A 22197-nucleotide genomic window follows, 5' to 3' on the forward strand; every position below is an offset into this window, starting at 1 on the left:
TCCTATTAGTGGTTGTAGGTTTTCATTTTAAGATTTTAGTATTCCCAGACGGTTCAGAGAGAAAGTGCAAAAGCCTTCACTAGAAAACATTCGATTTTTTGTAACGCTACAAATCACCTACAGTTGTTATCTCTTCCACATACTGTTATTCTGAGAAATGACAGTATGAAAACCTGGATAGATTAGATACCAGAATTTTCACTGTGCTGTATGTAACAATGTTACATTTTGCCAGTCGGGTGAAAGTTACAGCAGTCGCCATTGATTGGTGCAAAAAAAAAAAAAGTCCTACTGGTTTTGCAGAGATCCTTAGGCTGTGTTGTCTAAACAATCATCCTAGCTCTCACATCCTTTCTTGCACAGTCAGTAAGCAGATTTGTGATTCAGTATTTAGAATTCGAATAGTTTAGAATTACATCTTCATTATGAATATGTGCTATTAGCATAGATGAATGCAATTTTTTACATCTTTCTTTAAATTGTGGTCATCTCACTTGTATCAATTTCCAAAGTGATTGCCATTTTTTTATTATTATTATTATTATTATTATTATTATTATTATTATTATTAGCCTAAATTCTGCCCTAAATCCTGACCAGAATAGTGCCACTCTAGCTAGGAATAATCAAGATTCTTGCTATTATCATCCCCAAGAGAGTTTATAGCAGTTGAAGCAAAAAGATAAAAGTAGCCGTAGTAGTATTTTGTAATGTTGTATGTCTCCCTTTTGTGATTTTCAAACTGATCTAAAGGCACATACTCTCATTTCCTGTTTGTGTCTCATGATAGAATAGAAGCAAGATAGAAGTTGAACAAAATAAATATCACCTTAAAGATTATTAAATATGCTATGTTATTTATCTCTGGACTAGAGTTGATTGCATCACATGTATGTTGTTCATACATTTGAACTTTAATATACTTCAGTCTGTATTTTTGCATATAATTTCCCACCATGTGCACATTTTCTCCCATAAAGAGACATACGTATACACCAGTTAATTTGCAATAACACTTGTTATGGACTCTGTTGATTTATCTTGATTGCATGAGAAAGGTAATAGTTAACCAATCTTGAATGAGTCTGCTTCCTAGATAAACAAGATAAAGTTATGCCTTTTATTAAATTACCTTTTAAAAGAGACAGTTTATTATAGAAACTGCTAATCCTTTGCAAATGAATATATATTTGTTTTGTACAATTCTTTGAGTTTAGATTTAACTATGGCTTCTAATTCTGCCTGTGTTGGATATTAAATGTTTGCTTTGTGTGGCAATACAGACCATCTCAATGAATGCCAATAGCATGAATTTTACATTATTGAGTTTCATTTGTACTTTTATTCTGCAATAGTTGGTTCTGCAAAAGGAGAGTCCTTTCTGCATCTTTCAACTTTTCAGACATTATTTCTAAATCTATGTAATATGATGTTTTCAACATGACGACTTGAGTAGATGCCCTTGATTACTGGACCTAATTATTTATTTGTCTTATCATTTTGTGGGTTAAATCCAGTCTTTCTCAGTGTATATTCACTGGTGCCATAAGATATTTTCTCTCTTTCCCTTTCAACCTTAGGTCTGCTTTAGAGCAGAGCTTATCAAACATTTTTCAGTCTCCCCTCTTTTCCTCTTGAGAAATTTTCATGTGACTCTGGGTATATAGGTATGTAAAATAGGTATAAAAATCAAACATTTATTGATAATAAATCAGCATTTGCATGGCTTGCTAAACAGACTGATTTTCCTTTTTGTGGAGTACAGCGGAAGCATTTTCTGCAGAGTCCACTATAAACATTGCACATTGTTGCTAACAGATTTGTTAAGTGTTCAGAAATCTTTTACTGTTGCCTAATTTTCCCTGACCCACACCATTGAGCAAAGAGGATCCCACAGTTTAAGAAACAGTGCACTAAATGATTTCTCAGGGTAGAAAGATGTGTGGAGAACTAGGTGAATCATTTTCCTGGTTTCTCTGATAGAATTGCTTCCATTAGTGGAATAATACCATTATATTTTTATTGGTATATTATTTATTTATTTACAACATTTTTACCCCGCCTTTCCCACCTAAGGGGACTCAAGGCGACTTACAACAACTGGCAAAATTCAATGCCCCAACAAAATCAACAAAACATTTAAACAGTTAACAATAATCAATAAAAACACATTATACAAGCTTAAAAACATATAATTACTTAATTCCATTCTTCCAAAAACCTTGCACGTAGACCTTAGTTCAGACCATGTCAAGTATAATGTTTACTCATTAAATGCTTGCGCACAAAGCCATGTCTTTACGTTCTTCCTAAAGCCCCAAGAGAGTCAGGGCCTGCCGGATGTTACTGGGGAGGGCGTTCCACAGCTGAGGAGCCACCACTGAGAAGGCCCTGTCCCTTGTTCCCACTAGCCACGCTTGCGAGGCAGGTGGGACCGAGAGCAGGGCCTCCCCAGACGATCTTAATGTTCTTAATGGTTCATAGGAGGAGATACGTTCGGACAGGTAAGTTGTACTGTTTTGACCGAAAATCTCCTATTTTTTCTCTGTTATGGGTTTTGCTTTGTTTCTTGTTAGCTTCTTAACATTTTAATGGAGAGAATGTAAGTATTTCAGCCTATTCACAATAAGAATTATATGAAAGCATATAGTAGTTTTATTATTCAGCTGTAAGTAACTTTGCTTTCCTTTTTAGCATAGATTTGTACTTTGTCTTGTGTGATGATCAAACCTCAGGCTCTTTCTACACTGCCATATAATCCATATTTTCAAGGCAGATAATCTAGATTTAATATGGCAGTGCAGAAGGGGCCTCAGTGACAACAAAACGTCCCAGTTTACAAAACGTGCCATAGGCCTCTTCCACACAGCTGTATAAAATCCACATTGAACTGGATTACGTGGCAGTGTGGACTCAGATAATCCAGTTCAAAGCAGAGATTGTGGATTATCTGCTTTGATATTCTGGGATATGGCTGTGTGGAAGGGCCCTTAGATTGCCCGTATGTTGTACAAAACACTTGTGCTTATTGCATCTGGATAATTTGCACCATACACTCTTTGGAATTGCATTGAATGTTGCTGTTTGAACAGCAATGTAATTATAAACAATTCCCACTTTTTAAAGAATGCTGATATGTGTAGTTGTAACACCACAGCATGGCAAAGGCAAGATTTGAGAAAATGTTTATAGACCTTCAGCTAGCATGGTAGCAGGTTAAATAAATCAATGGGTTGTCTTTAGCAGCTGAATAACTTGTATTTTCTCTTGTACTGTTTGGAATTTGTTGCTTATGCCTTGAAAGCACCTTTCAAATTTTGAAAGATGTACTTTACTATTCAAAATCTAGATATTTTGTATTTAAATAGGTATTTGGTGATTTCAGGTCTTGTAATGGTGTGTGGCATGCTTTTTCACTTATTGTTACTTTCAAATATTTCATAATGTTTTAAATTAGTAATGTATACGTATGATAGTTTATTTAATTTTTAAAAGCCTTTGTTTTTGAGCCTGAGTGGTGTAGGGATTTAAACACTGGACTTTAGTAAACAGGTTTCGAATCCCCATTCAGCCATGTAAAACAACTGGGTGACCTTGAGCAGGTCACATTCTCGAAGGACTCTTCCACACAGACATTTAATCCCAGAATATCAAGGCAGATAATCCACAATATTTGCTTTGAACTGGGTCATCTGAGTCCACACTGCCATATAATCCAGTTCAAAGCAGATAATGTGGGATTTTATTCAGCTGTGTGGAAGGGCCCTCAGAAGAAAGCAAAGGCAAACCGCTCTGAACAAATCCTTTTAAGAAAAAACTGTGATAGGTTTGACTTTAGATTGTCATAAATTGGGAATAACTTGGAAAACACAGCAACAGCAGCAGTGTTCTAGACTAAAAACTACAGTATATTAATCCATCCTTTTAATACCAGTATATCATCTTCATAACAGTATTTGTAGTATTTTGACAACATTGTTTATCCCACACTTTAAATGTATTCTGACAGACAAAATAATTATTAAAAGAACAACAAAGTCACAAAGTAAATTGCTGTGAATTGCTATCAAGTTGGCTGTGGCTTATAGTAACAGTAGGAACGGAAGGCCTCCAAGGTACCCCCCCCCCCCCCAAAAAAAAAAATCTTGCCTTAGGATTTCAGTAAATTGGAAACGACTTGAAGGCACACAACAACAACTGCAATTGTGTTTTAGCTGTAATTTGTATTAACTTTATTGTAAGATGTCTTGGCATAGTGATGAGTAGTGGTTGATGATGATTATAGTTAGTGCATTTTTCCAGTGGAAAAACTAGAAATTTGGAGGAGCATGGAAAAGATATATAAAACAGCAGTTCCTGTTATGGAATGTGTTGGGCTCTTTAAGACAAGATTTTACTTATTCAAGATTTGTGTTACTGATAGGAAACCTAACATGTTTTAACAAGGGCAAAAATAAATAGCTGGGGAATTAGATCAATAGAAAGGCTAAAGAAACTTTCATTGGCAACAGCTGGAAGGTAACAAGTCTCTCATCTCTGCTGAAACTTGAAGGTTTCTTTATGTAAGATAGTTCACAATATTAGATAATAATTATTTCATATAGCTATGTATAACTGCACATATTCTGTATACAGATTTAGAATTTGAATCTAAAACGCATGTCTGCATCTGGAAAAAGCTGCTGCCCTTATGACAGGAGTCTACAGAGCCTTCCTTGCCTACAAATAACAGCGTACTTGCTTCTGATGACCTCTACTTTATTTTGGAAATAACAAAAGTAAATATCCTAATGCTACTATCCTTTTGATGTGGTGCCTCTCTTGTGGTGCATATTTATCTTCTCCCATCAAACAACTGATACACATTATTACAGAAAGTGAAGAATAGTAAGAGTAGATGCAGTGAGGACTGAAATTGGAAAATTATCTGTTATAAACACAAAACTGTTATTTTAATGAGAAAGCAGGAAATGTTATGAGAACTGAGCTCTAAACAACATTCATATACAAATATGGACTAGAGCTATCTAAAAGTTCTGACTAGAAACTAAGTTCTAAGTAGACCTAAGTAGTAAAGTTCATTTGCCCCTGTGTTTTCAGTCCCCACAATGTACATATTTTATTGTTGAAAGAAGTTTTATTTCTTCTTGATCCACTTCGGTTTAAGCATTTTTGTGTCTAACTTGCACTGACTCTTAATTAGTAACATTAGATGTGTGGTATATGGTGTTTTTATTCTCTTACATAAAGTAATCTATATTTAGTTTATTTTGCTTTTTGCTCCAATACACCCTTGTTATAATGTGGTTTCGTCATCCTAGCTGTTGTGATGCATTAATGTCTGTATGATGTGGTCTTGTTGAGATATTTTGGACTGGAGATACCACTTATAGTTACTTCCAAATATAAATTAGATATGTTTAGCATCATATGATTCAAAATGGTTCTGGCTCGAATTGCCTTTCTTTTTTTCTCTTGGCTGGACCTCCCAGGTTTTTGCATCTTCTGCTTCTTCCTTTTTTAGTCCGGGAGTGCCAAGATGCAAAATCCAACCATTATTAAAGGCACCAATATTTTGCTGCTTGATATTAGTTATAGAGAAATCATCCAATAAGGGCAGTGCTAAAGTAAGAGTTGGAAAGTAAGGAAGGAGTTCCTTCACAGTGGTTTATGTCTAGTGCTTGTGCTATTCTTTTCCAGGGTTGATCACAGTGATCTGTTATGAATGAGTCCTTTTGTGAGCTAATCCTACATTTGAAGCAGGGCACCACCTGGTGAATGAACAGATTTTTTTTTGAGAGTTGAATACCAGTACTTGATGCTGTCATTCTTGCTCGTAAATAGATTGTTGCCTGTGGCAAGTAATGATAGCCTTCCAGATGGGGAATACTACAGAAGTTGATTCTTCTTCTTTTCTTTTACTTTTAAGTGAGAAAGATTAAAATATTGTCGAAGGATTTCATGATCAGAATCACTAGGTTGTTGTGAGTTTTCTGGGTTGTATGGCCATGTTCCAGAGGCATTCTCTCCTGATGTTTCGTCGACATCTGTGACGCCCCTGGCTGCGAGAGCACTGGAAACCAATACACCGAGGCCAATAAACAAGCTAATATCTTTATTAAGGATTAAAGAAATTAAAACGAAAATAAGCAGAAGATAAAGTTCATCAATAGACTTTCCGGAAAAGGTCAAATATAGTCCAGTAATATATTGTCCAATATATAATATTAGAGTTTGAAGTTTGTAATCCAAGAACCGAAATGCACTCAAACTTCCAAGCAGTTTGAGTGGGGAAATGTCCAAATCTTTTTCTAGAGTTCAAAAGCAAGTCCAAGGCAAGGATTTGAGGACAAGGCTGGATACACGGCATGACTAGGCAAGGCTGGATTCACGGCAAGACAACACGGCAAGGCAAGGCTGGAAAGTAGTGGACTTAAGCGCAGTCCACACTTGGCTGGAAGCGAAGTTAATCCTCCAAACTGACACTTTGACTCCGCGCTGGCTAGCCAGCGCACAGAACTTTTAAGAACTTTGAATCTTCCCTCGGAACAGGTGTCTCCACTGCTCTTTTCCCTTGGGAAAAGAGCTAAAACAACATCTTGACCAGATGCCATCCTCCCTTAGAGTTCTCAGGGGAAAATAGGGTAATCAGCAGATTCCCTTGCTGCTAATCTCGCGCTCCGTCTCTGTCCAGCTTTCTCCTGTCTATTCGTTTGTACAAACATTCTTCTATCAAAATGAGGGGAACTGGGAAGAGAAGACTCCGTTTCAAGGCCCTTTTTAATGAGCACTGAACATCTGGAACGGGGCAGAGTCTTGCTGAATTGGCACTAAACCCGCTTCCTCATCACTGTTGTCCACAATGGAGTCAGGTTCACGGCCCAACGGTCCATGGGACATCACAACATCTATGGCAGGCATCCTCAGAGGTTGAAGGGTCTGTTGAAAACTAAGTAAATGAGGTTTATATATCTGTGGATTATCCAGGGTGGAGGAAAGAACTCTTGTCTGCTTGAGGTACATGTAAATGTTGCTATTTGCCGCCTTGATTAGCGTTTTTAATGGCCCACAGTTTCAAGGTGTGGCTGGTAGCTGCCTGGGGGAATCCATTGTTGGGAGGTGTCTTGATTCTTGTCTAGAATTACCCTGCTTTTTGAGTCTTGCTCTTTATTTACTGTTCTGATTTTAGAGTTTTTTAATATTGGTAGCCAGATTTTGTTCAATTTCATGGTTTCCTCCTTTCTGTTGAAATTGTCCACATTCTTGTTAATTTCAATGGCTTCTCTGTGTAGTCTGACATGGTAGTTGTTGGATTGGTCCAGCCCACCACATGGTTCAGATATGTGGATGACACCTTCACCATTTGGAGCCATGGAGAAGAACTGAACAAGTTCCTGGAACACCTCAACAGCATCCATCCAAACATCCAATTCACCATGGAAAAAGATAATGAAGGAATACTGCCATTTCTAGATGTCCTAGTCATCCGCACACCCAATCAACAACTGGGCCATACAGTTTACAGAAAGCCTACACACAGAGATAGATATCTACAAACCATTACCCAAGTCCAAAAAGAAGTACAACCAAAGCCCTGGCAGATCGTGCAAAATGAATATGCGAACCCACCTTCTCCAGGGTGAACTGAATCACCTAAACTGGGCTCTACAGGACAATGGATACTCCACCACAGACATTAGAAGAGCTGCAAGACCAAGAACAAGCCACAAGAGTAAAGACAAAGATCCACCCAGAGGAAAAAGTGTTCTTACCATACTTCAAGGGAACCACTGACCACATATGGAAGCTGATGAAGAAACACAACATATAAACAATTTACAGGCCCACAAAGAAAATCCAACAAATTCTATGTTCAGCAAAGGACAAGAGGAATCCTCTCATCTCTGCAGGAATCTACCGTATACCATGCAGCTGTGGACAAATCTACTTAGGGACCACCAAATGTAGCGCCCAAACACGAATCAAGGAACAGGAAAGGCACTGCAGAGTAATTCAACCAGAAAAGTCAGTCATAGCAGAGCACTTGATGAACCAACCTGGACACAGCATATTATTAGAAAACACAGAAATGCCAGACCACTCCAAGAACTACCATATCAGACTACACAGAGAAGCCATTGAAATCCACAAAAAGCATTTGAACAATTTCAACAGAAACCATGAAAATGAACAAAATCTGGCTACCAGTATTTAAAAAACCTGTACATTCCACAGATCTATAAATCTCACTTGCCTAGTTTCCAACAGACCTCACAACCCCTCAGGATGCCTGCCATAATGGGTGAAACGTCAGGAGAGAATGCTTCTGGAACATGGCCATACAGCCCGGAAGACTCACAACAACCCATTGATAAATGTATGTAGGCAGCCAGGCAAGAAATCAGTTTTGTGGGCCAGTTCATTCTAGATTGAACCAGTGTGCTGTAGTTGTTTCCACATTAGATTGCAACTCTGGAGACCAGGGTTCGAATCCCTGCTCAACCATGGAAATCCACTGGTTGACCTTGGGCAAGTCATATTCTCTTAGCTTCTGAGGAAGGTGATGGCAACCCCCCCTCTGAATACATCATGAAAAGAAAACCTTGTGATAGTTTCATCTTAGGTCACCATAAGCTTGAAGGCATGCAACAATGACAACAGTATTCTAGATTAAATGCCACCGCCACCTATCCGTTTAATAGATTATAACATTATTTTATTGTCTCACACTTCAAATGTATTCTGATGAACAGAGATATGTAAGTAGTAAACGAACAACAAATCCACAAAAGTAAGTTGTTGTTAATTGCTATCAATTTGGCTATGGCTTATGGAGATACTAAATAAAAGACCTCCAAGATATCTTATCATCAACAGCCCTGCTCAGTTTTGCGAACTCAGGATTGCTGCTTGATTGAATCTATCCACCTTTCATGCCATCTTCCTCTTTTCCTTCAGTCTCCCATTTTATCAAGTTTTATTGTCTTTGTAATGAGTCATGTCTCATGATGTGCCCAGAATCCAAACAATAGTAAATACAGACAACATTCTTAAAACAACAACAACATTTCATTACTGATGTAAAATGAATTATAACCAGAGGAAACAAAACTGTTGCAATTAAAACAAATGTACTTTGGTGCTGGAGGGTAGAAAGAGTTGTGGGTCAAAACTCCTCTAAATAGAGGCCTAAGATAACCTTTGATTTTGCATTGATGTATTACAACTTGTGTTCTGGTTGAAGCAGGTAGCTAGTTAATGAAGTCTGAGGATTAACGGCAAATCCTTACTTCAGTAGAAGGCTATCACTTCCTTTTTCAGTCTGCTGGTGGTTTGCTTGAAAAGATGTACCTTGTGTGAGATGCTGATTTTTATCCCTTCACCATCCTGGAAGACCTCCATGAGAATGGATTAGAGATACAAATTCCTGAAGTAAATGAAAATTGAAGGGAAAATGGGTTGCCTCTCTCTTCTTAAATATTCCTTTTAAGCAAAGGTATGATGAACTAGAATAAAACAGGAAAACTTGGAGATAAGGGTCTTTTTTGTTGCTGAAGTCTTGTAATGTGCTTCTGTGAAAGAAAAACAGTTGTAGAAAATGGGGACAAATGTGGTACTGCTCCTTGGCACATTGGGAGAGGGAGAAGAGCCAGTTCCCTCACATCTAATAGGCATAAAAGTGTTGCTGTACAATATCAGAGCATTTTAAATTCTGATCTCCTTTTCATACTTATTTTTATTGTAATGAGTGCTTTATGCTCACTAGACACTATGGGGCACTAGAGGAGATAAAATATATTTCCTTTTGTTTTGTAGTGCTGGTGCTTTCTTCTGTTCTTACTATGATTTTTCTTGATTCATAGAAACTGGCAAAACGAAAGAGGTCCTTTCAGTTCTCTTACAGTTCAGGATGTTGTTGGATTACAGTGGAAGAACATTCAAGAAACGCTTTCTCTGCACAGCATATCTGGGAAACCAGCAAGGTTTCTGAGAAACCAAAACATTCTCTCATAGTTCTTTTGGATTGATAATTGTTCTAGTGTGTTTGTGGAAAGATTACATGAGTCTCTAGATTGGTCAAACTTTGTTGAAGAACAGTTGTTCATAGTGTAAATAGACTAGTTTTATTTTTGAGGTTGGATTTACAACCATAAGAGCTAAACGTTTGATTACATTAATACGTTATAAAGACATGATTCTTTAATTTGTTGCTGTGTAGGAAGTACAGTTACAGGCTTTCGGTTGTCCAATCCAAGTCCTAAATGATGGTTCCACAGCAGGTATGGGAGTTCTTCTTGAAGAACTCTCATACCTGCTTCAATATTTTCTTAAAAATAATAAAATAAAATAAACCCAACAACTATTTTTGTGTTCCTAATGGAGCACTTTATCATTGTCTTCAGGCACTACAAGGTGTGCCATGCAGTGGTATCTCTGCGATCTGGTGTGCTTCAGAAAATATAGGCTTGAACCTCAACCTGAGGAGCTACCTTTCCTAGGATGACACACATTTGTTTAAAGTCCCATTATAGTATGAAAAAATTTCTAAATAGGCAGAATATTTTGTTGACTGCTTTTTTTTTCTATAACCATAAAATACCGTTTCTTAAGCTAACAATTTTATATCTTGAGTGTCTGCAATCAAGCTAGTGATCTTCCAGATATAGACTGTCAAACAAAAAATAGTTCTGTTTATACCGCTGGCCTTGGCCTGGTTGAGTTTTGTTATTCCCATTATACAGTTTTACTTTCTTAATGTCTTTTTGGAAAACCATTTCAGACTTCTATATTTTCTGCACCTTTACCAAATGATACAAATGTACATTAGGGCTGAAAACTTCCACCGATCTTTTAATGCTAATCATGATAATGACAGTAACTTGACATTAGCCATTCAAATTGTTCCAGCTTGCTGATTAACCATTATAAAACTGCTGTTTTTAAAAGCACCCTTCCAGTGATATTTCTGTACTATTTCTTCTTTATTATTGAAAGTTCGGTCTTATACTTATCCTGGAGTAAGTCCTGTTGAACTTAACAATACTTCTGAGAAACTATTCATTGGATTTTTGTAATATGCACAACTGATGAATAAATTAGTGAAATTAACAGGACAATCTTACACATTACTATTCAGAAGTAAATTACATCAAGATCAATGCAGGTTACTTTTAACCAAGTAGAATCTCATCAAAAATAAAATGGACATATAGAATACCTGGCAGTAATCCTTTGGCATTTAAAACTCATGCTGAAGAACTACATTTTGAAATATATAAAATTATGAATTTTTAAAAATGTTTTGCATTTTTTAAATTTTGTGTGTGTGGGTGTTTTTTCCCATTGTAGCATTTCTATTTTTAGGTGGTGTAGGAAAACTGAAAGCAGAAACCCCATAATTTGCATGGAGTTTGAACAAGTCCAGGGCAGAATTTATTTAATTGTAGCATCTATCTGTTCAGCATTTCTCAATGTTACTCAGCCCAAGGAAGCTGCTGAAGAACCTGAAAATACTTCTTAGCTAAATTATTTCCCTTACAAACTAAATGAAGAGCTTGACATTAATTTTGCAGTTTTATCCCTGTTTTCTTGTGTTTTCCCCCAGTTTTAATTGTGTGTGCTATCTTTAGAGTATACTCTAAAGCACAGCTTATAAATCTTTTTGAAAAACAAATAAACAAACAAATCCCATATCTCAACATTTACTTTGATGAGATAAAATCAAGGTGAACTGATTAGTTCTAAAGATTACCAGATAAATGTGTGGAAAAATATATTTTTCTCCTTGTAAGGAAATCACTTTATGACAGCCTAGACTTCTATTTACTTAAAAACATAGAAACAATATTTTGGGGAAATATTCTAATGTTTATTTGCCAAAACAGCTCTTAATTTCAGTGGAAGAAACTTAAGAATAAGTACAGTTAGACTCAGTAGCTAATTTGTTTTTTGTACAGTGAAAATGAGAAGATGCAGGTTTATTAAATGATATGAGAAGTCAAACTCATGTTAAATGTTCCATGTATTATATTTATTTTCACTAATCGGAATCCCAGCACTTGATAATATTTTGGTTTATATATCTTGTAGTCCTTGTAATGTTTGGCTAGAACATATTGTTAAGGCTTTATGGTTAATAGTTAACAAGTATGATCCATCTGTGATTTTCCCCTTTTCAGCTAAATGGTTTGAAGGCAATACATTTAAGTTTCCCTATTATTTCAGCCCTCCTCGTTTTCTTTACTCTCTCTTAATAATTAGTGTCTCTGCCTTATCCACCATCATCAGAAAAGTCAGCAGGAATGTGAACTGACCTGTGTCCTGTCTGTAGAATTTTCAGGGCAATTTGAATTATAATTAATTAATAGCTATGAGAGAAATACCTCTGGCATGCTTTTCATATATCTTTTACATGTTCATTGTGGAGAAAAGATTCTCACAAGACTTTAAACATTTTATAAGAACTGCCACCGTTAGAATTTAAGAGTCTAGAAAGGGAAACTACCAAAGTTAATCATTATTTGGAAGAAGAAGGATATGCAAATAATTCATTTGCTTACAAAGTCAAGTAGTGTCTTGAAAATGTGAATTCTTGAACTTTTTCTCTTTCTGTCATGAATTTTGCTGTTTGTAGTGTTACACAAAATATGCTGTAACATATAGGTACCATATGGTAGGTGTATTTTAGTGGCAGCTTTTTCATTGCTGCTATTATGAGCAAGACTCACTAGATAAGACAGTAATGTTTGGTAAAGTATAAGTAAAAGAAGACAACCTCATTACAGGTGGATAGACTCAATCAAGGAAGTCACAATCCTAGGTTTGCAAAATTTGAGCAAACCTGAGAATATGGTGACTTGGAAGCATCCCATTCATAGGGCCACAATAAATCAGAGCCTGTTTGATGGCAGTTAACATCAGTTCTGTTGTAACAGGAATAATAGAAAATTCATTCACATACAGAGTAAAGAATTAGTAGGCAACTTGGTTTATACATGATGTTGAAACATTTTTCTAGGAGAAAATGGCCCTCATTTGTTTCCCCCTTGCATTCTCAAATTAAAGTGGCATAAAATATTTTGATTTCTTTTTGAGAAACTCAAGGGGCTCATTTGCATGCTTTTTGAGGGACGATAAAGATATGTATTAATGATCAAGCTAGTACCAGTACATGCATACTGAAGTCAGCATCCAAGAGGTATTTTGCTGATTTAGAAAAGAGAGAAGGTGTCATCCCTCCTCCCTGCTATGACTTCTGCTGGTGCCCAAACGTCAATGTGATTTTGATTTTAAACTAAAAAGTAGAAATAACTGTGTTCAAAAATGTGCTTTGATTGACTGGGTGATTAAAATAGCAATGTAGTTGTTTTCATTCCATTTTATTCTGTTATGACTATGCATGTGTCACTCTTGAAAATGATAGCCTCTCGTATTGGAGTAAACACAACTGGTAAAGGAGCTGCATAACTGGGATCTGTGACATGTTTGTTGTGGCCGTGGGATGATGTGATAGTCATATATTTGATAATGGCCCCCCGGGAAATATTACTGAATAATATATCATTTGTACATTGAAATTCCTGCTCAGTCATATAGGTTGTGTGGAGAGAGGTGATATTCTCCTGCTGAGTTTTCATTCAACACTTTTTTTTTAATAACAAGATACGTTACTGATTTTCATCCCTCTTCACTCTTAATGTTTCCTGAAGTTATTATAAACAGACACTGGGTTACTCAGAAGCAAGAAATCAGTACAGAGGGTCAGTAGTGAATATTTCTATTCTGTCTGAAATGTCATGACTGAAATATTTATTCAGTGTGTAATAGCTGCAACGGGATTTTTTCCCCTTCTGTTGAAAGTAGAAAAACTAGACAGAGAAGTTTCTGAAAGAATATAGCATGTGAGAGCCACATAGAAGTATGCTATCTATTGTGAATTCTATCAGAATATACGTAGTACTTTACTATCATGTGCATACATGTAGCTACTAAATTCTAGTAGCTTGAACTCCAGATCTGGCTATCACATGCAGAGAAAAAAAGAGACTGCCCACTTCAGTGAAACAACAATAACATTTAATTACAAATTGCTGTGTTTGCCCATTTTCTGTGGCTAGTATGTTACTGGTTAAGATTTCTTGTGCAGATGAGGGTAATCTGGGAGCAGAAGAAATTTTAAAGACTGAGACAAGAAAGAATTAACAAGAAAGGGAAAGAAAAAAAATCAACTGTAATTCCAGCAATTGTTCAAATTTTGAATGGCTCTGGACATAATGCCTTTTGGTGGACTCTGACATGCTTGCTTGATAGTTGTGGCAGGCAATAGCAGCAGTGATGGTTATAGCATAGGATGGCACCATTCAATTTCCCCACCATTCCCCAGAATATCACTGTATTATGCAGTAAGGTGAGAAATTACCCTGTATAATTTCTATCCATACTTAGTGCACTCAGATCTTTTGTAATGGGAAACCCAAAGCAGGTGTTAGTGGTGGGTCCTTCCATGTGCTCATAGCTCTGTAAGCTTTCATTTGATTTAAATAAGATTAAATCTGTACATTCTGTTCTGTTATTCTTTTGTTACGCGTGATAGGCTTAGGGATAATAGATCATGGCATAGGGACATTGACATTTTTGTTTGTAAAGAATGTAGCTAGTGTATTTTATTCTCTGAATTTCAAGGGCTGTGGAAATAATCGGTACAAGTGTTCTTCAATAAACATAACCCCAGTGAATATGGAGGGATGGCTGTGTTTTCTTGCAAGTCCTCCTTGTTCTCTAGTACAAAGAATTCAGATACTATGTTATACTCTACAATTGATCAAAGAATACTTTTCCAAATCTATTAGTTTTTGTATATTAGATAGCATGAGAAATGTAATCTAAAGTCTGTTGTTTTAATGTTTTATTCACAACATAGTTCCAGAGAGGTTAGACTTGAGTTTTTCTTGTGGCTGGAACGTACTATAATTTCAAACAAGTTTGGGTGTGTGCAGGGATTGTGGTGGTGATGAAACCAGCATACTCAGACTTGTCATACACACAGATGGACACAGGTTCTCTTATCTGGTAGTTATAAATCGTGCAGAGTCAATAAGATTTTTTAAAGAAAACCAAAACAGCAAGGGGAAAGAGAAGGTTTTTATACCATTCTGTATTCATCAGTCCTATATTTAATTTCTGAAGCAGTACTTTTCCTCGTTATGAGTTGTTTGAGAAAGTGCTGTTTGCTACAAATGAGACAGGTTCTATATAGCTCTATTGTATATGGAGCTTCACTGTCTAAAATAATGAGAATTGTTTGCCCGTTTTCAATGGGAAAATATTGGCACTCCTTTATGCACGAGGAACTTCTGGAGAATATGAAAATGTCTTAGTTTTTATTGATTGAAATTACATCCTGATTTTCTCCTAAGAAGAGAGTCAAGGTATTTTACAACAATTTTAAAAAGACTAAGCTAAAGCATTAACTAAGATTACAGAATAAATGGGTTGTGTATCACTATTTGAAAAGTATTTGAAGAATTGTATGTGTGATTCTAGAATTATATCATAAATGAATATAACGTATTGTTATTAAATTTGGTAATCATGATTTGGTCAAAGTGATTTCTCAAAGATGTTAGGGGTTGGAAAACTAATTTAAGGGAGAATGTGTGTGTGTAGTGTCTCATGTCATCTTTTTATTCCAGCAAAATCTTTACATAATAAAGAGTTGCAAGTAATGCTAGAATTGTGCCATATATTAATGTTAGTATATATCACAATAGGCTAGATATGTCTTTTAATGAGAGCTGGTTGAAAATAACGCTGCTTCTCTCTGACATCCACGTTTCAACATTCATTCTAGGATTACATGTTACTTTGCTTAATGAAGACATTACATTGTGTCACTAGATCAAAAATCCTATGTTTACTCTTTGCCTTCTTCCTACTCTAGTCCCCCCCCCCCCCAGCATAATAGAGTCACACTTGAAATGGCTTCTCCCTCCTCCCCAGCTCCTGTTATTTTAGACCCTTTGTAGCGTCAATTAAAAACCCAGTTAGTGGAATAGTGAGTAAAGAATCTCTCCTACTCCCCCATCTCCACCTCCCTTTGTAGCTCCTCTCTCTTTGGCCACTGAAAATGTAGGTCAAATTGCATCACCATAAAATGGAACAGTCAGAAAGGTGTTTGAAAAATGCTGACATCCTTAGCCCGGGGTGCATGCCGTTGCCTTTTGTTTACATTGAGAATAGCGATCTGGCGATGTACCTGTACATGAATATAAATCTCTTTTTTAAGGTTAGTGGTATGGCACCTAAATAATTAGTCAGATTGGAGTCATAATTTCCTTTTGTTTTCTTTGGGTAATTAAAATCACACAGAGAAACGTGCAACAATTTACAATGCTGAGACTCTTGGAAACTCTTTTGAGATATCTTATTTAGGGGATCCATGACTGTTTACATGTGAAAAACCTTCTGTGTTCTACTTGTAGGTTGAACAATAGCTTTTGATGATTTTTACATCCATGCGCTCTGCAATCATTAGTTCTTTATCCTTTCAGATGTATGCAGATGTGCTTTACATTCCACATAATGTATGCCTTTTGTGGAGATTTATAATCTTATGCATTTCATCATGAGAAAAATGTGAGTGAAGAATGTATTTACAGCAGCTAATTTATTTTGTTTATTATTCTGTTGATCAGGAAAAATATCTTGTTGGCTAGAATCTATCTATTGTAACAATTACAAACTTTTTTCTTTGTTACTTCAGTGCAAAGTTTGGTATGAATTTTATAAAAAAACTTGAGCTATTTTACTGGGTATTGATATGACTTGTCTAAGTCTGTAGTCATTGTTTGAAAATATGTAAACAAAGGAAGATGCATTGTTGTTGTTTTTGTTGAAGTAACTGTCCAATATCAATGTGTAGATTTTTCTCCATCAGTATTTTATGTAGCTGTTTATGTTTAAAGTGCAGAATTACTATATAGGAATATATCTTATCATCTCATTAACAATTCTCTCTACTTTTGGAGATTATCTGGAAGATACAAAGAAAATTACTGCAGATGGAGATGAACCTGCTAAAAACAATAGCATGTGATTGACAGTTAGGGAAGAAATAAGATGCCTGGTTGCCTGTGTGCAGTAATTACAGAGAAAAGCAAGATCAAATGGAGAAGTCACATATAAGGTTGAATTCTTTGAGAGCTCTTTATTGTGGAAAGAGTTTGTTCTACAGGTTGTTCATTACCAGGACATTGAGATAGTTTCATTAAAGATACTGAAAGTTTGCTGTTGACATTGAAATGTTGTGATTATAAGTTAAATATTTCAGTATTGTTTATATGGTGGCTTGCTTCTGGGAGTTTGCTGCCATCCTGTCATCATAAATTAGACCATTCTCAGAGAATATTATTTTGTATATCTACATTATAGTTTCCCTGAAAGAAAATAATTTTAAAAATCAATTGTTAATGTTGTGGGCTTTATTTGTTCTTACTTGTGCACAAGGGCACTGGTTTTATATGCAAAGGTTAGATTCTCTTAATTAATTTCTCTGGAAATAGTTGAAAAATCTTATTATTTTAAATTTACTGGATGATATTTTTTTCTTCAGATACAAAAATGGTTATTTTAAACTGGTTTTAATGGTTTTAATCTTGTGGTGGTTTAATGATCTTTTAACTTTTGTGTTTTGTGAATTTTAACTGTGTTTTTATCCATTGTAAGCCACCTTGAATACTTCATTTCAATTAAGTATTTTTACTTCTGGAAGATAAGATGACAAAATCTTATTACTGTGATAGTAATTGTTAACATGTGTTCCATTGCAGATTTAATCACACATAAGAAAGAGGAAACTTCCATGGTGCAGACAGATGATGATCAATTGATAAATCAACCCTGAATTTTACCAGACTTTTAAGGTACTGTGACCTACTAACCTATATACTATATATATATATTCCTCAATTGTTATGTCTGTGTACTTAGAGATGAAGAACACACTAAGACACAAAGGACAACAAAACATTGAAAAAGACAGACACTCAATTTGTTTGAAAGGCATAGCAGTAGTGCTACTTGTTGAATTAATTTTTGTGAGACGGGTTTTTATGGCTGCAAAGGCCCTGATTTCTTTTGGCTAGAAATATCAGCATCACTCACAGTGACATGTTGCTACTGTTCCTGTTGTAAGGAAGAAGATTATTCTTTCTTTTTTGTTTCTTTTTAAAGAGGAAGGAAACACATGCTGACCTCAGTATTGTGTGGTCTATTTAAAAAACCTAACGTCTGCAATCCACCAACTCATGATAAATTTACAGAGTGAGAGTGTTCCCCAAGTATATACTCTCACTTAAGAGTCTTAGAAATAACTTGCTAAATCACACCAAGATTCACCTACTTTGACGCGGAACAATGGCTTCAAACTACAGGAAAGGAGATTCCACCTGAACATCAGGAAGAACTTCCTGACTGTGAGAGCTGTTCGGCAGTGGAACTCTCTGCCCCGGACTGTGGTGGAGGCTTCGTCTTTGGAGGCTTTTAAGCAGAGGCTGGATGGCCATCTGTCGGGGGTGCTTTGAATTAGATTTTCCTGCATCTTGCAGGGGGTTGGACTGGATGGTCCGTGAGGTCTCTTCCAACTCTATGATTCTATGATACTCTAACATTCTGTATAAGAACCCTAGCAGGCAGTCAGGATTATGAATTACTGCAGGGGTGAGGAACTACTGACTTTCAATCTGTTTTGGCCAACAATTTCTACCTGGCTAAGTACCATGGCCAAAGGTTAGAGGTGGCGGGAGCAAAGGCTTAAAATGTTTGGAAGGCCAAACGTTTCCTATGCCTTGTTTATTGAATATAGTGAATGTCCACCAGCTGTTTGAGGCTCTGTATCACTAAAACTGTAGTTCTGGGCTATGTGCAATGGAGCCATGGCTTGGAGAATACTCCTTTATATCCCAAATAGTATTGGAGTGTACAGTGTGCATATTCAGGGTAGGATTTTGTTTTGTTTTTTAATAAAAAAAAGAAGAGATAAGACTGTTGCCATAACCCTTTGGTTTCAAAGACTACAAATAACAATCTTGTATTCCGAACTTTGACACAACAGCCCAGGACGAGTATATAAAAACATACTTAAAATCAAAGCTTTAAAATCTCAAGTCACATGTAATAAAATTTTATAAACACAAGCAGTACAACAAATGAAATATACACTTGCACTCAAAAAGACTACAAAATTAGATTTTACATGATACCTGAATGATAATAGTGTGTTGATAACTTGATCACTACTGGAAAAGAATTCTATAGCTGGAGCTTGTACATTGAGAAGACCCCTTGCCAGCTTTGGTAGTCCCAGAGACCACACCACTGTCATGCATTCCCAGCAGAGTCTCCCTTGTTAATCTTAAATCTTTGGCAGGATCTTATGGAGAAGACATTTTTCCAAATAACTGTATCCTGAATCTGACACCCCTGCTAGGGGAAATGCCACTCCATTGAAAACAGATGATTTCCCTCTAAAGTCCGTCTCAGTTGCTAGGAAACCAGGTCTTGTGCTTCAATTTAATGTTATTGGTTCAGTGCAGTTCGTCTCACAGTTAGCACCATATTCATAGAGACTTTTCATTGTAACATGCAAGAGCCATGGTCTTAGTTGGCGAGAACTTGTGTTACTCCATACCCTTTGGTTATCTGAACTTGTTTTATTTTTCTTAATTATTTAGGATTTTTTCTCTGTAACAGAATACTCTAGCCCAGTGGCTCTCAACCTCTCAACATCTGGTGACCCACAGTTCGAGAACCACTACTTTAGCCCTCTCCCATATTATACAGTAGAGTCTCACTTATCCAACACTCACTTATCCAACATTCTGGATTATCCAACACATTTTTGTAGTCAATGTTTTCAATACATCATGATATTTTGGTGCTAAATTCGTAAATACAGTAATTACTACATAGCATTACTGTGTATTGAACTACTTTTTCTGGCAAATTTGTTGTATAACATGATGTTTTGGTGCTTAATTTGTAAAATCATAACCTAATTTGACATTTAATAGGCTTTTCCTTAATCTCTCCTTATTATCCAACATATTCGCTTATCCAACGTTCTGCCGGCCCGTTTACATTGGATAAGCGAGACTCTACTGTAGTTGGGACACAGACCTCAACCTGTGCCCAAGGCATACTTATTAATCTGGCTAGTTTAATATTGTCCACTCTGGATAGTGGTTTATGAAATCTCAGATGGAAGTCCTTCATGTCATCTGTTCTATTTAAGTAGAGATGCTGAGGATTGAGTCTGAAACCTTCTGCATGCAAAGCGTGCTCACTCCCACTGACCTGTTGCCATCATTTCTTAATGTTTATGAATAATTACACTTGCAAAACCTTCCATGTTACAGGATCAGGTCATAATTGAAACACTGTCAGATTTCTCATAAGTCGGCAGAGCATTTAAGGGATACGTGGACTATCTTTTCTCAAAAAGGATCAACATCTGTAGAAAAAAGTAAATACGTGAGAGTATTGCTAGAATTTGCACAATATAGGTTCTGCAGGATTCAGATTCTTATATATTTTATATTTATATTTTTCATGTCCCGAAGGAAGAGATGAAAAGTTTCTCCTCCTTCTTTTAAGCTAACTATAGTCTCCCATTAAACTGAACTTCAATTACTGGTGGTTTGTGTAAACTTTTGCTAGTAAAAACAAGCAAGCATTAAACCACAGTTCACTTGATTCAGAGATTCTCTCACAGTTGTAGAAAAAATTGTTTGTGTACATATTTAATGTATACCTCCATTTTTCCTGTGGTGGAAGGCAATTAAAATTTTAATGACATGCCTGAAGTCTAATATGTAATATTAGAATAATATGTTCAGTACCAGTGTGTTTACTGTCTGCCTTGGTTTTAACATGCAACTATAGTTTTATTTTCCTTTCTGCTTAAGTGATAAATGTAAACAGAATTAGCTCAAATGTAATATAGCTAATATTAATCCAGCCCCTTCTATCTCAATTCTGTATTTCTAATTGACACAGAATGTCAGGCATTACTATATAAAAAAACAAAGACCTCTCCAACATACACAAAATAATAAAAAGGGGAAATGGCATTGTGTGTCTGATGTGACTGTTCTGAACTGGTCATAATAACTTGTAGTAATTATGAAAATGCAGACTTTTATCTTTTACTTTAAAAAAGATTTTGTAGCCCTTGTATTTAGGAGAGTTTTGACAAAGACTCAATTTTTAAAGATTAAAATACACGAGGGAGCAGGGAGAGCATTCTCATTTTATTTTGTAAATAAAATAAATATTTGTAGATCAAAATGGATTCTTTAGAAACAGTGACTCACCAGTACCTACCTACAAAACCTGTTATTCTGGTTCTTGTTTAAGATTTGTAAAACATTCCAGGTAATTAGGAAGATAGCAGTATGTTAAAATCTTATACAAAGGGCATTCCAAATTAAATTGACAAGAACATGGTATTGGAACTTCACCTTATCATCTAAATTCTTGCTGCTCCAGCTTAGTTCAGATTACAAGATTTTATTGGAAGATACGACTTATATTACTTATCTCCAAAGTGTCACTTGGGGAAGAGAATTCTGTCGATGAGAGCAGCCATTGAGAAATACTTGCTGTTAAATAAACATCGAAGATATTATTTTAAGGTTGGCAGATATTTATGACCCTTCATCTTTGATGCCAACAAAAAATTGCACCTATTGCAATATCTACTATGAGCTATCAGAGCAGCAATCTCTGTTTTGCTTCCCAAGAATGAGATGATACTTTATGTGTTATAACACAGGACTCTCTTTGTGATATGGTAGCATACATATAGATTAGCAAGCATTGTTTATATTTTTTAGTGCACGAAGGTATTTGTGTACTTCAGAGCCAGTGTGGAATAGTGATTTGAGTGTTGGGCTACAACTTTGGTTTAATCCCTGCTTGGTCATGGAAACCCACTGGATGACTTTGAGCAAATTACACACTCTCAGCCTCAGAGAAAGGCAAAGCGAAACCCCCAGTATTTACCAAAAGTATTTATTATTAGTCATTTTAATGATCTTCCAAAGTATGATAAAATGTATTGAAAAGCATTCACATTAACTGTAGTTTCTGAAGACCTTTCAAGGCCAGACCCACATGGAGCATGTTACAATATTTTTG

The 22197-nt window shown here is 36.0% G+C and overlaps 1 protein-coding gene across 1 annotated transcript in view; it reads left to right on the top strand.

Annotated features, from left to right (window-relative positions):
* The window catches only part of atxn7 (ataxin 7), a 150980-nt gene that overhangs the window by 6795 nt on the left and 121988 nt on the right, over positions 1-22197 (top strand). Inside the window, exon 2 of the mRNA XM_062969679.1 lies at positions 17829-17921. The gene's annotated coding sequence lies outside the window, so the exon portion shown is untranslated. The remainder of the gene's footprint in view (positions 1-17828; positions 17922-22197) is intronic.

This window comes from Anolis carolinensis, chromosome 2 (assembly GCF_035594765.1).
Source record: "Anolis carolinensis isolate JA03-04 chromosome 2, rAnoCar3.1.pri, whole genome shotgun sequence".
NCBI classification, from domain to species: domain Eukaryota; kingdom Metazoa; phylum Chordata; class Lepidosauria; order Squamata; family Dactyloidae; genus Anolis; species Anolis carolinensis.